General features: G+C 51.9%; 1 pseudogene; it reads left to right on the top strand.

Annotated features, from left to right (window-relative positions):
* LOC119094583 (potassium voltage-gated channel protein eag-like) overlaps positions 1–17102 on the top strand; it is a 132064-nt pseudogene that overhangs the window by 24520 nt on the left and 90442 nt on the right.

Below are 17102 nucleotides of genomic sequence, written 5' to 3'. Positions count from 1 at the left end.
GCTGGTTGGCATCTGTCAGTCGGTGAGTACCAACAGCAGATGTGATTTCGTTTTGGATGTGTTTTCAATGGTCCATTTGCAGCAATAGCACGTTGCCTGCGGGAGCCTCGTACCTCACGACCGTTTACTGAACAGAGTCCTTTTATTTCGGTTGACAAAGGTGAACAAGCTCGGGAACCACGAACGTACGGATGATACATCAGCGTATACAATGGGAGATTGTGTTCTCAATCGGAGCATCCCTTTTAGATCTAGACCACTTCGCTTGTGCGCTAAGATTACTCCGCAGCTGCCAATGTACGCTCCCGTGAACATCGTTGTGTTAAGTGACCGGCATCATTCCATGAAAGCTGCTGAATGTCCAGCCTCAGCTGAAACCGTCGCGGGCCAATTGTGGAGACGGTGATCGCTTAAGTTCGGCATCTCATCACCGTTGGTGTCACGACCTTTTCGAATTAATACGCATCAATCAACCGGCAGAAGATCATTGTTTAACCATTTAGAACTTCGTCATACTACTCCGCGCTTCTGGCCGTGGAAGACATCTGCACATTAGATGGCTTGGCTGATGTTCCAGTGTCACCGACTGAATTTATAACGTCGCCTAAGGGCCTTCCGCGTTGGCCTGATATGGCCAGCGGTCGTGGCGTATAAACGTCCCATCATGGCGAATATAAACGGCCTACCAACCAAAACTTTAATCGCAAAGGAAAGGAAAATCGTCATTGGATATTAAGTGGAGTCACCTTAACCTGTAACGAGGGCATAATGGTAGATACAACATGCTGCTAGGCGTATGGCAGATATAACATGCTGGTACCGTACGAATATGGTAGGTAGAACATGCTGCTACCGTGTGGAGTTTGTGTGGGAAGTTAACAGGCGGATCAGAAAAATGCCGTGCGCCATGGAAGGAATGCGAAAATAAGTAACTGGAGAGAGAGAGAGAGAGAGAGAGAGAGAGAGAGAGAGAGAGAGAGAGAGAGAGAGACAGAGAGAGAGAGAGAGAGAAGAGAGGAACAACGCATGTGTGTGTGTTGTGTGTGTGTGTGTGTGTGTGTGTGTGTTGTGTGTGTGTGTGTGGTGTGTGTGTGTGTGTGTGTGTGTGTGTGTGTGTGTGTGTGTAGTGTGTGTGTGTGTGTGTGTGTGTGTTGTGTGTGTGTGTGTGTGTGTGTGTGTGTGTGTGTGTGTGTGTGTGTGGTGTGTGTGTGTGTGTGTGTGTGTGTGTGTGTGTGTGTGTGTTGTGTGTGTGTGTGTGTGTGTGTGTGTGTGTGTGTTGTGTGTGTGTGTGTGTGTGTGTGTGTGTGTGTGAGCACGACCTTACCGACATTACCCAATGGCGCGGCTGCCGGGCATCATTACGTGGCGACTGATCGCCATGATCCGGCCGCAATCCTCTCTGTCCGGCGCGCCACCCGAGCAGTAGCGCAGGCCGGGTAGGGACATGCCCCCCCCCCCTTAGGTTCCAAGGGGACCGAAGGACTCCTCGGTACCCACGATAAAGGGTCCGAGAGGCCGGCCAGAGGTCGCATTCAGGGGCCACGTTCCGCAGGGCCGGGCACTCCATTCCAAGCCAGGGATCCCTGTGCGCTTATCAGGGGTCCCCTGAGCCGATGAGGACTTATATGTCAGTCAGACACCAACAGAAACGTAAAGTCGCCTCCGTGGCCGCATGAGTCTGCTGGTCCATTTTCGAGGCAGGGACAAAGCCAGAGCCAGCGATCGGATTGGTTGGGGGGCCCGGCGTCTGCCAGGACCCCAAAGCCACCAACGGGCCCTGTGTTGGCAAGTAGCCCCAAGTCGGCTAGAGGTAGTGTTCGAAGAGTCTCGAAGAGCGTAGAGGGCCCACCGGTTCCGACGATTAAGGGCCCGATTGGGGCTTCTAAGGGTACGAAAGGCTGGTCGGAGCCTTTTTATGGGCTCGGCTTGCGGAGACGGCTGCCAAATAGTAGCCATATAGACAGCCTTCTGCGCCGATCACGGGCCTCCTAAGTCGATAAGGGGCATACATGTCAGTCGGGCACCGCCAGTAACGCACAGTCGGCTCCGTATCGATATGCACTTGAGGGCTCATTTCCCAATCAGTTATAAAGCCGGGGCCAGTGATTTTACCCTCATCGGTAGCTTGCATCTGCCAGGGGCACACGGCACCTGACAGAGAGTCCTGCGCTCGCAAGGACCGCGACCCGACCGACGGAAGTGTTCGATGAGACCCGAGGAAGGGCTCGGGTGGTCCGCCGGAACTGACAGTCATATGCCCGGTTGGATGGCGTAGGGTCCGAGGACTGGCTGTAGGTCACATAAGTCATCGCGGCCCGGAGGATATATAATAATCGCCAGAATGACAGCCGGAAGACACACCGCAGTGGGACAGAATGGCCCTTCAGCACTTGACCGTGAACGATAATGTGTTCTCGTAACAATAATGTGCCTCACAGTATTCTCCTCAAGGAATGCCCTTTCCCGTAAAGAATTAAGGGGTCTCATTATTGTTGAATGGAGCGGGTCGAAATAAGTTGAAAAACGCACAAAGCCATCCCACGTTTCCATGAGAACGCTCATTCTTTTGCAAAATCGACTGGCGAAACAAAAAACATCAAACGGCTTGGGCCTGCGTGCCGAGCACCGTTAGCGTAGTGTTTAATGCGATTGCGTTAACCACTGCGCGTCTGGCAAACCAGAGGTACAGGGCTCAATGCCCCGCGGTGCGCACCCTTCCCGCCAAGGTAAAGGCAAGCGGTGCCATAAAGCCTCAGCAGCTGAGTGCGTCGTAAAGCTTCAGTGACCCGCCGGCAGTTCTGGGTAGCAAGGACAGCGATGACCTTGGATAAAGGACAGCGATGACCTTGGATAAAGGACAGCGATGACCTTTGCTGCAGTTTCCTTCAAACCGCACGGCGTTGGCCACTGCAAGTAACGCGAGCGGCGAGCGCCGTCGCGCAGCAACGACCATCGTAAAATAATGCTTCCCAATGTGTTTCAAAATTAATTCTTACAGTTCAAACATTAGAAAAAGCGAATCATTTTTACAACTTTGAAGTTGTTCTCTGGACAAATTGACGGTTACAGCAACATGACAAATAGAGATTCTACCTTTACTGTTCCAGTTCCACCATCAGGTTCCAGCACTACTTCGCGATGCTGCAAATGCCAAGTCACTATTACCATCAATCTAAAAATCGTTCAGGTGAAATATACGTCCGGAATACCTCTGAATGTACGATTTATGCCCTAAAGCGTTGAAAGATACGCCTTTCAACTGCTCCGTCATTTTAGTCCGATCGCTGGCCACGACTTAGTGTGAGGTGCGGGAACGGCGCTGCGCGGCCTATGGAGATTGCTACCCTGGCGTCAAGGCTTCTGTTCCTAAGAGATGCGAACGCGCATGTTCAAAACTACGTGACGTAATTTGTATCACAGACTGATTCTGACTGAATGTTGAAGATTTCTAGAGAAACATGGCTTGGCCATATTAATACGGATTGCCGACACATTTTGAACTTCAATCTACATTCGCGGGATCGTTGACATCTCTGTATAACCCAGTTAAAAATTTTGACAAAGTATCAGAGCTTTATCAGTTTAAGAAATCCGCTAAGCCATCCTGAAGTCAAAGGAGCGAACGATTTCCACATGCAGTCGTCTACGTAGCGCATTGCGTTTTTTTATAGTTTATTGAATATAATCTTCAGGCAGAGAAAAACATGGTCTCATTAACGCGCACTCGGGTGGGGGTCAAATTGACAGCTCGGGGGGATTTTTTCCGGAATGATTTCCGAACGGTGCGGTACAGCTACGGCAAATTTTGCTCAGCTATAGCCAATTGAATAGAAAATCGTTTGGTTTTATATTTTAAATGTATCTTATTAAGCCGCTCACCTACGATAAGTTAAAGTCAGGCCAGGGATTCTGCGAAGTCAATTTCTAGGGAGGATCTTTCAATCTGATGCGGCAGCGGAGTTTTAGACGAGATCGTACATCTCTGAGATACTTTATTAGGCAACGTAGCAATTGAATAAACAAGTTCCATTGAGCTGGGGTCAGTTTTGAAGGTCTGGCCAAGATCAAAGTCGACCTGTTTCATTACTTTAAGGCTTGCTGTAGACGGCAATTTCTGATGCTCATTTCGAATTTATTGATGACAGGAACCATATTATACATCTCCCATGCACTTCTCAAGGGTGAGAATGGGTCACTTACCTAAAATGATCCAGGTAAACATTTTGTTTTTAGGAGCATACTGCCTAGCGTAATATTTATCGCTTATTCAAATGCAAACCTCAAAGCAGTTTTGTATGATTTTGGTCACCGTGACGTTCGAAAGGTCAAACAAGGTCACCAACCTTAAATGATCATGTGACCTTTTGCTTACAACAGGTATCGAGGTTCTGGGAGCACTTGAAGACCAGCCTGGGGATTGATCATGTTTGACCTTATTTGACATGAAGGTCATGACCAAGGAAGCTCAAACTTTGACCTGACAGGGGGTTAAATTGACCCCCACCCAAGTGAAGGGCTTCCAACAGGCCACCCGGGCACATGTTAACAAACGGGCCACATCCGACGAACTTTTTTGGCTCTTTGTCAACCCTGCGCCCCCTTACCAAAGCTCTTGCTGTGCGCCTGCATCCCTGCATCTAAAAGGTAATATATATATATGCTTCTTAGTGAGCGAAGTATTATACATCTCTAAGCGAACTGTGTTCGCTGAGAACTACGCTTCTTATAAAGGCATCTAAGGACCATAAGACGCCTCCATCAGAAGAACGATGACGGGAGTCGCGCACTCCCCAAAGGGGTCACGCCTGCTGAATAGTGGGCAGCAAGTGACCCCCACTCGAGCGTCCCTCTGCCGGCGGGGGGACAGCGTCCCGCCGGGCGTCCCTCTGCCGGCGGGGGGAGGAGGGGGAGGGGGACAGCGTCCCGCCGGGCGTCCCTCTGTCGGGCTGATAGCAGCGGTCGTCCCCGGCGCGCGCACACCACTTGGCCGGGCGGACGGATTTATGGCGGGGCGGCGGCCGAAATACCACTCAGTGGCGCTCGCTATTCTGGCAGAGTGGCGGCACCAGGGCCGAACAGGGGCAAACGGCGGAGCAGTTTGGCCGGGTCATCGCCGTCACGGCCGACATAAAGTGTCCCTGGACTGTGCAGCACGGCTGCACGGGGCCGGCGGCGCGGGCGTTGAAGCGGGGTCGGGGGTGCTCTCGGTACAGAGGGCACGAATTCATGTGAAGCTGGAAACAGAAGCCAGCCCGGTTCAGAGTCCGGGAGGGGGAGCCTGACTGGACTCGGGGGATCTCTGCGGCTGAATTAGACTGAGGTCCTGACCTGTGAATGGGGATCGAGCCGGACTGATTACGTGGGGACCGCGTGGCTCGCCACGCAGCTTCTGCTGGCCGTGATTACTCGGGCACCAAACAGCCAGGTACGGCAAGGCTGCTGAGACAGACCCAGAGCGTGATCCTCAGGCCGGCGCCAGTCCGAGCCCAGCCCTCGTGGTCAGAATCGCGCCCCATCCCTGCCCCGACACCACGGCAACAGACGAGGCGCAGCCCGCTCCCCCCCCCCCCCTCGGCGGCCGGCATCCGGCAGTGCTGGGACTGTCCGGCGGGGCCGGCGCCGCCGTCTCGCGACGCATTGTGACGGCGTCCGGTTGATCGACCCAGCGTGGCGCCGTCGCCGGACGGCGCGTCACGACCGACACAGCGTGACGGATGTGATCGCAGTGGACACCGCGAGTCACGTCAGCCGTGTCAAGGCCAGGCGGTATGATTGACACGCCCCCGGCAGAGCATTGAAACCACAGCACAGGGAGGCCGCGTGTGTGAAGAATTCAGCTGGTAGTGCGTCTGCCACACCTGCTTTGTACATATGGGCCCCGACCACCGTATAGTGTAACTCTGACAAACGTTAAAACTCGCTTCACTAGAGCTGCATCTAACGCGAGCACATAGCTGCAGCCAGTGTGCTCACCTCGCGACGTCCCTGACCGCCCGGCTACCTGGCACATTTGAGAACGAACTCGACCGCGACGCTAGCCACGTTCCACTACTACGGCCGGCGACCCGGCGGTGCCGCCACGCATTATTCACGCCTGCAGCGAGGCCGTGACCACCGGGACAGCGCACGACGCGTCCCGCGCGTGCCGTCGCTGGCGGCCCTACCTCGGATCACCGGCGCCGGGGCTGCCAGAGGGCGGGCCGTGCCATGGCTAGCCCGGCACGGCCAGCCGTCTGCTGGACAGACCGCTGCTGAATACAGCATCAGCGGCCGGGCGGACCCGACACGTACCGGGTGTCAGGGTCGCCACCGGTGGAGGAGGGGCCCAGGCCCGCTGCTTAATGCTTCATCCGGACACGGCACACATGTGCTGGACCTGACTTTATATAGACACACACACACAACACACACACACACACACACACACACACACACACACACATATATATATATATATATATATATATATATATATATATATATATATATGTGTGTGTGTGTGTGTGTGTGTGTGTGTGTGTGTGTGTGCAGTGTGTGCGTGCAGAACTGTTCGCTCAGAAGAGCGAACAGTATGCTCCTATTCAGCAGGCGTGACCCCTTTGGGGAGTGCGCGACTCCCGTCATCGTTCTTCTGATGGAGGCGTCTTATGGTCCTTAGATGCTTCATAAGAAGCATAGTTCTGCTATACATGACTATGCTTCTTCCTCTCTCCTTTTCATCCACTTCTTCTTCCATAACGTCGCGACGTGTCTGGCGGGCGTGGAGGGGTATGGGGGGGGGGGGGGGCTCCGGTCGTCCCGACAGTCGGGTGTCGCCAGTGCTGCCGCTGACTGGTGACACCCGGCTCAGTGTAGTCAGGCGTGCCTGGAGCGGGCTTCCGCAGCAGAGGCAGTGATTGGTGCGGCACGACGTCAGCCGGTGTTATCGCCATTGGTTCATCGCGTCATCGGCCAGTGCCAGCCTCCGGCCACGGCCTTCGGCCCGCCGCGCGGCCAGGTCTGATCGGGCGCGTGCGTCCGCGGAGGGGGGCGGGGCGAGCGGCGACGGGCTGTCGTCACCACACCGCACCCATGCGCCTGCGGGCGGCGGCCGGCTGTCGTTACCGCACCGCACGTGTGCGTCTGTGGGCGGCGGCCGGCTGTCGTCACCGCACCGCACATGTGCGCCTGGCCACTGACGACCAACCGCGTACGCGCTGAATGCAATCGTAATTGGAAGAAGTCCGTCAGTTGCTTAAGTGCTCGGCTCTTGCTCCTTTAGTGGAGTGGTCGTCGTGTTGTTTAATGGACAGCAGACACAAAACGTCACCATGGTAAATTATGCGACATAACCGCAATGGAAACTAATTTGAAAATATTCGTTTAAAAATGGCGCTAGAAAAAGTATGCTGAAAGCGTGCCCCACGTGTGCAAGAGGGACCAACCCCACCTTGGTTCAAAATACCCTGTCAAGTGATGTGGTCGTAAATCTTGATGAGATGAGCCTCTATACTACTACAGTTGCATTTCTGATGGAGCTCAAAGCTCGCGCCTGGGCAAGATTCCACATAGCGACTGTTCTGTTCCGCGATTCTTGTTCATACATATCTCTGGGCATGAGAGGAAGATTTAGTTTATATATTTCCTTAGCTCAACGTGTGTTGAATTATTTGAAGACAACGTCAGCTATGGTACGCGTCTGGCGGAGCGCTGCCAGCGATGCTCAACAGCCTCAGCTGCATTGATCGCCCTTGTGGTCCGGCGTGCAATTAACAAAATGCGACTCGTGATAGAAAATAGCCTGAATGTCGCACCTGGAATAAACATGACGCTTGACACGTGAAACGAGAAGAATGTTCATATGGCATTTCTTCGTGAACGCAACGATTGGGATCGCGGCGAGTCCTTCACGGCATTCATCTTGTCGCATTGCTTTCCAAATGTTGTTCCCTCCATCATATTTTCTGATGCGCATTTCTTAGCACTGCATTTCTTTGCATACATGGCTCTTCACATCCCATTTCCTAGTAACTGCATTATTCGTATAGCAAAACTGCGTAGTCATGCACCGAATTTCTTAGGCACTTGTTGACTCTCATGCAAATCTTACCGGCACATCGCAAAAACATCTTGAGTCCGTTGGCCGGCTAAAGAGCACACTAACAGCGCTAACATTTATGTCAGTAACTAGGGGAATTCTCTTATTTGTAAATATGAGAAGTCCCCCTAGACGTTTGACGTGCAGCCAGGGAGGCGACAGAGATGTGTCATACCACGCGGAGGCCATGCGACAGCACGTCATGTAATTCCAGGCGGACGCCTAATATTTAAAGCTGATACAAAAGTGGTATATTTTGCTTATTCGTTCGTTATTGCTTCGTGCCTGTACGCGGCACCATATCCGCCATTACGTGTGCGGTGGTTAAACCGCTACATTGAAGTTTACTGACTTATAGATATACCAAATGTTAGAGTGCGGATGAACTGCCTCCTCATAAAATACACGCCTCTCGGCTTTGCGGATTACTGCTTTAACTGTACAAGCCCTGGAGCCAGGAGAGGATTTATTGGATTTGTGTGTGTGTGGGGGGGGGGGGGGGTGAGCCATGTCAACCTACCCAAGCTTAGGGAAGATCCATCCGCTCGGTGTACGAAGTGGAGGGAACGCTTTAATCGGAACTTTGCATAACTGTGGCTGCGGGATCCGAGACAGGATAGACGTGGGCGTCATAGCACGCAAACAACTGACACTCCAAACGTAGAACATACAGAAACATACAGAAGCCCAGCAACAGCAAATAACGAAAACATGCGGATTTACGACTCTTGGGGCTATTACCTCGATGCATCTGACTCGACCCCAACCAAGCTGACGGTCCTTTGTTGAGCTGTGCAGCGGGCTTGTGGTGCGAAGGATGGAGTCTTAAACATATGCGATGCGAAGAATAGCAAATGCGAGGAAATGCGATGCAACCTACTGCGTGTGAGAGGAAATGTGATACAAAGAAATGCAATACAAAACAGTGCCTGGAAGGTAATCCGGTGGGAATGTGCGCGAGAATGTACGAAATTTTGCGCGTACCAACAAAGATAGATCGATGTATAGATATTGCCATTTAGAACCCTTCATAATATGGCTTTTCCGGCATTCTCGTCACTTACATAAGGCACATGAATGGAAACATATCCACATCACACACGGTGGCAATTTACACAAACGGCACGACAGATACATCTCGGTCACAGGTAAGCGACGGAGCTGTTCTTAAAGACCAATGTGACAGCAGTGTAAGACACAGCCCCATCTACCAACCAGGGATCACGCAACGTAAATCGTGACGATGTGACGTGGCGCAACGGCGTGTAGTTCCGTGACAGGGACCCGCTATTCTTAGGTAAGTATGTAAATCATTTCCGAACGTTCGCGCACAAACATTTACGGCACCATAATTTACGCAAGGAGATTGTGCGCGAATTTTTTCGGCGTGCGAACACTGGGTTACGAACAAATGTGCTGCGAAGTTGTGCTCGGTTTTGGAAAGCGCACATCACACAACCCAAAACAACGAAAAATCACACAATAGTACAGGACCGTTTGTCGGGTTCCAAATGCATGAGGTGGCGACCTCTGAAACAAGTGCTATTCAGTGCGGGGAACCGTGACCATTACCTTAGCGAGCAGCGCGAACTGGCGCGGCCAGCTGCTGAGCACATTTACGGTGCCCACTCGCGCGCGAGGCGCCGCCATTGACACATCACGCTTGAGTGCCTCCGGCTGGGTCAGCGGTCGGTAGCTGTTAGCACTTTGAATCGAGCTCACACGCCGCTTCAGAGGCGCTGGTCGAAATGGGTTGAAGTGTCTCTTTCTCCAGGACGCATGACGGATCTTTCCTGTTAACGTAGCTGCTGTTCCCCTTCTGGCTGTTACGTGACACCGAGCAGCTTGTTGGTGTTACGTTAGTTATGCTATAGACCGATGAGAAATGCAGTGTATTGCCTTGTATGGTATTGCATTGTACTGTATTGCATTGCACTTTATCAGGTTATTCTACGTTCATTGGCTCCTCTTAGACATTCGCCACCAGGCTAATGGACAGTCGTAACGCGACAAGCATAAACACGGCACAAGGAGTCGCTAGATGTCACGAGGTTGAGGCGGCTGTCAGTTTACAAACCACCATAACACTGACGCTGGGTTTTGTTCGACCTCAGGTCATGCAGAAGTCGTGCCGCTGCAGCTTCATGTACGGCGACCTCACCGACAAGGATACCATCGCCAGGTTCGAGGAGAGCCTCGAGGAACAGAACCTGGACCAGTTCGAAATACTGCTCTACAAGAAGAACCGTGAGTAGTCGTGTAGTCGGTGCCCGCTCGGAGCGCGGCCGCAGGGGACACCTGCCTGGTGTCTGATTGCTTCATCTCAGGGCGACGTGCAAACATAAAAGAAACAGCCAGCTTCGCGTCCTCTTCCACAGGCAGCTAGGCGGCTGATGTCTCACGAAGCCTGACGCGGGATTGCCTCATCAGGACGTAAAATTGTGACACAAAAAGGGCAAAATGTTCGTTATGTGTTGCACGGTTAGATGCTAGCCATGGCAATGCTAACGCGTCTCAAGGTTTTGAATGAATACATTTGTCACTATTTTGTACATAGCCCTAATTTATTAAAATGTGTAATGGGTCTTGACATCTATATTTTTCATTTTGATATGCGTTTTGTTTGAAGAAAAGCTTGCTTTTTGGCACAGCTAATCGCAAGCATTTGCATCCACGCGAATGAATCAAATGTACAATTAGAGGCTTCAAAGTGCTATGCATCCAAGGTAACAATATGTTTTCTGAAAGCAGATGTACGTTGCCGTTTTTGAACGGCATTCATTTGAACGCCGTTAACAGCTAAAAAGAGAAGCATTGCTTTGAAGGGGTTACTTTTTGAGGCGGGGGAGACGTGATCTATGCGCGATGTGTATAAATAGGTCTGGATGGAATCGTACAGTTTCTTTCGAATTGCACATTTGTTACAGTTAAATGAAATAAAAAAGCCACAGCGTGTTGTTTAGACAATTTTCATTTCTGTCGGGTGTTCACCCACCCATTTTTTGTGTTTGGTAAGATTTACGGTTGATGTGCTATGTCTGCAACCTAAATTTGCGCGGAAATACGTGTCCCACTGGTTTATTGCGTTCCCAGTCCTGCTCACTGATGGACCCAGCTCCACTACTGTAAGAGATCTGTAGACAGTGGCTCATTGGTCGCTGCTAATGGAACGACTACCAGTCACTAGGAGCACCACTCACATATCGTGATTTTGATTGCTAGGTGATGCTACGCCACGTTATGAGTGACGTCCTGTTAAAGAGTTACGATAGTCGTTTAACAGCAGACCGACAGTTTCTGCAGAGCCCTTACATATTTGATAAACATTTAGAAGGAGGCAGAAGGGGGAATAAATGGAATGGATGCAGGATAGTTCTTTCGGCTCGGGGGCTGAAACGGTGGACTTCTGGGTCTATTCTGAAAGCTCTCGAATTGAACTGTAAAATGGTGGTGGTGGGGGTGGGGGGGGGGGGGGAGGGGCTGGTTATTATGCAGTGGCCTCACCAGTCCTGTACTGCGTATTTGCGTCAATAGCCTTCTGCTTTTTTGGTGCGTAAGTACGTAAGTCATCATTTAATCTCAACATTAACAAACTGAATTCTGTTTTCACAAATCCGCAATAAGCAGGCATTTCAGAAAAGCACTGGCCTCGTGTTTATTTTACTGCCAACATACACATGTATCAGCCAGCATCATTTTTACTTTGTGTCATCCAGTGACGTGAAATAGTGGCTTGTTCCTTAAATTTATCCTTGTTATGACTCACTTGTGTCAGTATGTTTGTGGGCAGAACGAGACGCCTTTGTTTCAGGCACAGTTGTAAGTTATGCTCTATTCCGGCAAACCACCTCAATTCTCCTGCAATTTACTTCAGCCTGGTTGGTTCGCAAAGATAACTGAAATCTTATCTTGAAAGCTTAGTATACATTCTATTTTGCCCGCCTGGTCCTCGCCGCCTAAACATGCCACCGAGAGAGCACGCTTCTGCTTCGCTCCCATAAATACCCATACTGCTGCACCAGAGCAACGTAATCCGCCAGATACGTGCAGTACAAAACGCAGCAAAAAACATGCAATTTTAGAGGGGGACATTTCCGCTACACCGCTTCCGTTATAGCGGAATTTTTAAACAGTCCGGGGTGTGAACGTACCAGCCGCTGACACGGGCGTGGACCGGACTTCAGAATAGAGCATTGACAGCGGGACGTTATCTGATGCCTTAGACCACTTAAGCCTCTACACTGTACCGTGTTCTGCATGAGCCCTGCCTTCTTTGTCATGATGAAGCTTGTAGTATTGTTACGGGGTAATCGGCAGGAGCCGTAGGCAGGGACAGTGCCACCGATTTGCTGCATTATTATACCGCCTGCTATCCCAGCTCCAGTTAAAATTTCCCGCTAGATTTCACCCACGTCTCTTGGAAAGAACTCCTAACTAGGTATATATATATATATATATATATATATATATATATATATATATATATATACATATATATATGTATATCTATATATACATTATATATATATATATACACACACACACACACACACATATATATATATATATATATATATATATATATATATATATATATATACATCATTGTAACCTAGGTGTGATCTTTAAATATGGGCGTCTTCTTGGGCGCGCCGGGCTTCCTGTGTTTTACATGAAGCATCCTATCCGTCTGAAAGGCCTACTCTGGACCACTTGGGGCACTCGTTCCACCATCAAAACCTGATGTTGGCCAAATATGGCCGCAAACATAATAGATACCATCTCCTGCGTGCTGTAAAGGCTCTCTTTTTTATTTGACAGAATGCTCTGTTTCCGCAATCTGGGGCTTCCTGCATGCCACCATGACAGGACCTCCTGAAATGTCAAGGGGGAAACATACATGTGCCGCTTGAAAAAATGGCAACGGAGTTGACTGTTCGCTGCCGCTGGTGGTACCGCACCTCGCTGAAAGGAGACCGCATAGGTGCCATTCTGTGTTGTCCTAGTGGCTGCGTCAGAGTTAATTATTCCAAAGCTATTAACATGCCAACTGAGTCGTTTCGTGGCTGGATATAAGCCAAGCGTCAGCACACGGCAAGTTCATCGCTCTTCTTGACGCTAGAACAGCACTTGGCGTCTCCCGGGGACAACAGGCTCGCGCCGCGTGCATGCCAGATCTGCACCTTGTCCATGACCGCGTGCTTGCCAGGTCTGCGCTGTGTCCACGACCGCGTGCGTGCCAGATCCTGTGATGCTGTGTCTATGACCGTTGAACACGGGCTGGGCTGCCCGGCGTCCGCTGTGTCCCACCGACGTGTGCCCGGCCACCGTGGGGCTTCTTGGCTTATGCCGGCACTGTCGCCCCGGCCGTCCGCTCGACCCATCGATCTCCAGCTGTCAGCTGTCTGACGGACAGGGGCCGACTAGAGGGAGATGCTCAGGGGCTGACAGCTGTCCGACGAACAGAGGCCGACAGCGGGAGATTTTCAGGGGCTGACAGCTGTCTGACGGACAGGGGCTGACAGCCCAGGGGCTGACAGCGGACGGTGGCTGTGCACGCACACCGTAAGTGCTCTGTCGTATTGTGTTGAGATGTGCGTGCTGCTGCAGGGACGCCGCTGTGGCTGCTGCTTCACCTGGCGCCCATCAAGAATGAGAAGGAGGTGGTGGTGCTGTTCCTGCTGACCCTGCGCGACATCACGGCTCTTAAGCAGCCCATTGAGGCTGATGAGAACAGAGGTGAGTCCTCCAGCTACGCAGCTGGTAACTTGCGGAGACTCTGGGAAAGCCGGCGTTGACGCCTTAACCTAGATTGGGCTGTTTAATTGTTAACCGCGCCTCCATCTGTTGGCATATGTCGAATGTTCCATGGCACGTTAGGTGCAGCTGTGATGACCCGGCGACAACAGGTGTCGAACGGACGCGGGTGATTTGCCGCCTTTCGTTTGTTGTGCGCCCGACAGATGCGACCGCGCTGCCCGGCAGATGCAGCCGCGCCCTGGGCACCCGCGCGTGGGAGGTCACACCAATGCCGAAACAGACGTTTTCACTGTAGAACGGAGCCGATGTCGTCATGCACGCCCTATCACGTCCATTCCCATTCACGCACGCCAATTCACGCCCTATCATGCGGATGTAAACTCGTTGAACGACGCGAGATAACACCAGCGGCTGTCGCTGGGCGTACCGTGAACCCGCTCGGCATTTCGGGTCCGTGACTGTTGCTGCTGAGCGCGCACGGAGCTGAAAGCGGAGAAACATCCGGTCGACAGGTGCTAGGTATGGAGACGTCGTGTTCGGTTTCAGACGATTTTTCCTCCATGTGGCCTCCAAGGCTTCCGATTGTTGTCATGCGATCACGCGTTGTCTTGCATTAGTTTGCGGCACTTGCGACTGACGTCCCACGCTGGCCAGCTAGCGAGTGCGATCTAGTTCGCAGCAGAGATTTCCCGCTTCGTAGTGTTCTGAAGCTTCTGCTAGACCTACGTTTTCGTCCAACCTACGCTGAGCGATAACTCTGTTATTTCACTCGCGCGGAGTTGTGCCTCTTAGTAACTAATACTAATGGATACAATGGACGAATGAACTCGCAAAATTGCGGCATACGCGTGCAGGCGACCTTGCGGAATCGTGCGCGAACCATGGTATCATCCTCCGGCAAGCGGGGAATACAGAGACGTTGCAGTAGTTATGCGGTGTAGGCGAAAGCGTCGTCTGAAAATCATGAGGTGGTCTTAACACTGGTCGACCCGGGTGTTCACCGGTAACGGCCCAGCAAGCAGTCTTTTGTCACCGCTTCTGAAACCAGCCTCAAAGACGACGCGCCCTGGTCTAGCCGGAGGCACATCGTGCGAAAATAGACTGTATAGGCGCTTGATCCATGCTATTGTGCCTAATATCCACCCACAGTGTTAGCGTTTTAGCCAGACTTACGTCACGGTCGCCAATAAACATAAACTGTTTCTAATCTATCCATCGCATCGATTCCGAAAACCTCCTGCCCCTGGCAAGCCTAAAGCCGGCCTATGTTCCAGCATTGCAATCTATGAATGTACTCGCGTGTGATAAAATGCTTGTGTCGACAGGCCATTATGGTCTGTTAATACTGATGTTTAAGTGCATGTCGGACGTGCGTTAAAACAGATGACGTTGTTGGACAGTGTGACTTAATGCCTTACTGAGGGGACTCATTAAATCATCTAAGATGTTCAAGTACACCAGAAGCCTGTTATCGATAAACTAGTGATAATCGCCCAAAGATATGAGCATTTATCGGTGGTTGCGTAAGTTGTGTGTTAGGCATAACAGGCATGCCAATAAACTTCCTTGGGGTTCTCTTCTATAAAAGACTGCCTGGGGCGACCTGACGGGCGATGACAGAAGGAGCCATACGCTATGCGCAGCGGTAGACTTCTGTTCAAGATAAGGACACACTCAGCTACAACGCGACGTACTCAAATGCGCTCTCTATAACCTGATGCTTCGTACACCCGTCCGACACGCTATGTACGCCCGTCCGACGTACACGCGTCCGACGTACGCCCGTCCGGCGCGCTATGTACGCCTGTCTGACGTACGCCCGTCTGACGTACACCCGTCTGACGTACGCCCATCCTCCACGTTATGTGCCCCCGTCCGACGTACACCCGTCCGACGTACGCCCGTTCGGCGCGCTATGTACGCCCGTCCGGCCTACGCCCGTCTGACGTACACCCGTCTGACGTACTTTGCATGCCCGTCCGACGTACGCCCGTCCTGCGCGTTATGCGCGTCCGTCCGACGTATACCCGCCTGACGTATGCCCGTCTGACGTACGCCCGTCCGGCGCGCTATGCACGCCCGTCCGATGTACGTCCGTTCGGCGCACTATGTACACCCGTTCGGTGCGCGTCAAAAGGCCGTGTGAACAGAACATAAATACCAGTGCACGGCCGCCTGCTGAGCTCGTGAACGGAGTATTTGCCGATGCGTTGCTATATACCATCTGTCTGGGTCTCCAGAGACGTCGGAGGATATTCCAAAGCATGGTTGTGTACTTTTCGTTCTGGTCCCCAAAGGTGACGGAGAATATTACAATGGTTTGCCACGTACCATCCGTCTGGGTCCCCAAAGGCGCCGGGCTCGACTCCCTGGTGTTGTCGTATGATTTACGTTGAGTCGACAATCACGTTTTTAGTCAGCTAGCTCGTCCCATGCCGCCAACGGCGTCGGGTACGGTTTGCTGCCGTGACGCGCCGTGGTGGCTGCGGTGGCCCCGCCTCCCGCGGTTGGCCGACGTGCTGACCGGCGGGCCTGTTGCAGCGAGCCTCTCCAAATTCGCCAAGCTGGCGCGATCGGTGACCCGATCGCGGACGGTGCTGGCCTCCCAGTTCTCCTCCAACATGACCGGCATCAAGGAGAACGGCAAGCAGTCTAACATTGCTCACGTAAGGACGGCCGCAGCCTGAGACTGGCGGCCACGGCTCCTGCAGCGCTCTGCGAGCACTGGCAGCTGGAGACGAACAGACGCGGCAATAGCCGGTACTTCTCTGGCGGTGCTTGGCAGGCCGATGCTGTGTGTTTTGTAGCGTGTTCTTGAAGTCCGTACATAGGATGCGATTGCCTTCCTGGACAGCCGTATCTAGTGAATGACTATGTTGCAGCCGATGCCCTTGGACACCACCATTTCATGCAACTTGCTTGTGGTTGGTACGGACCAGGCTGTGATACTAATAGCGAAGTAACAAGCTCTTTAGCGAGCTGCTGTTAGACCTGAAAGCCCTTGGATGACTCCACTCACCCTTCAACTTTTTTCTACTTACTGCTGCAGTACCAAGTACGTACATATTATGCTTATGCGAACTTCCAAATGTACTCAGGATTCCAGTTATGTTGTACATGAATAAGTTTGTGCATGACATCTCTGCAAAGCACTTGAAACGAAACAGATTCTTAACGCCAGCATGTCGAGTAGAATACGCTGATCTGCAGAGTTTCTACCATTCAATAACACCTTCCCTTTATTTGGTCATGGATTCACACAGTT

Source organism: Pollicipes pollicipes, unplaced genomic scaffold (assembly GCF_011947565.3).
Source record: "Pollicipes pollicipes isolate AB1234 unplaced genomic scaffold, Ppol_2.1 Scaffold_4002;HRSCAF=4701_pilon_pilon_pilon, whole genome shotgun sequence".
NCBI lineage: Eukaryota > Metazoa > Arthropoda > Thecostraca > Pollicipedomorpha > Pollicipedidae > Pollicipes > Pollicipes pollicipes.
The sequence above is the reverse complement of the archived record's forward strand: the minus strand, read 5'-3'. Positions and strand labels throughout refer to the sequence as shown.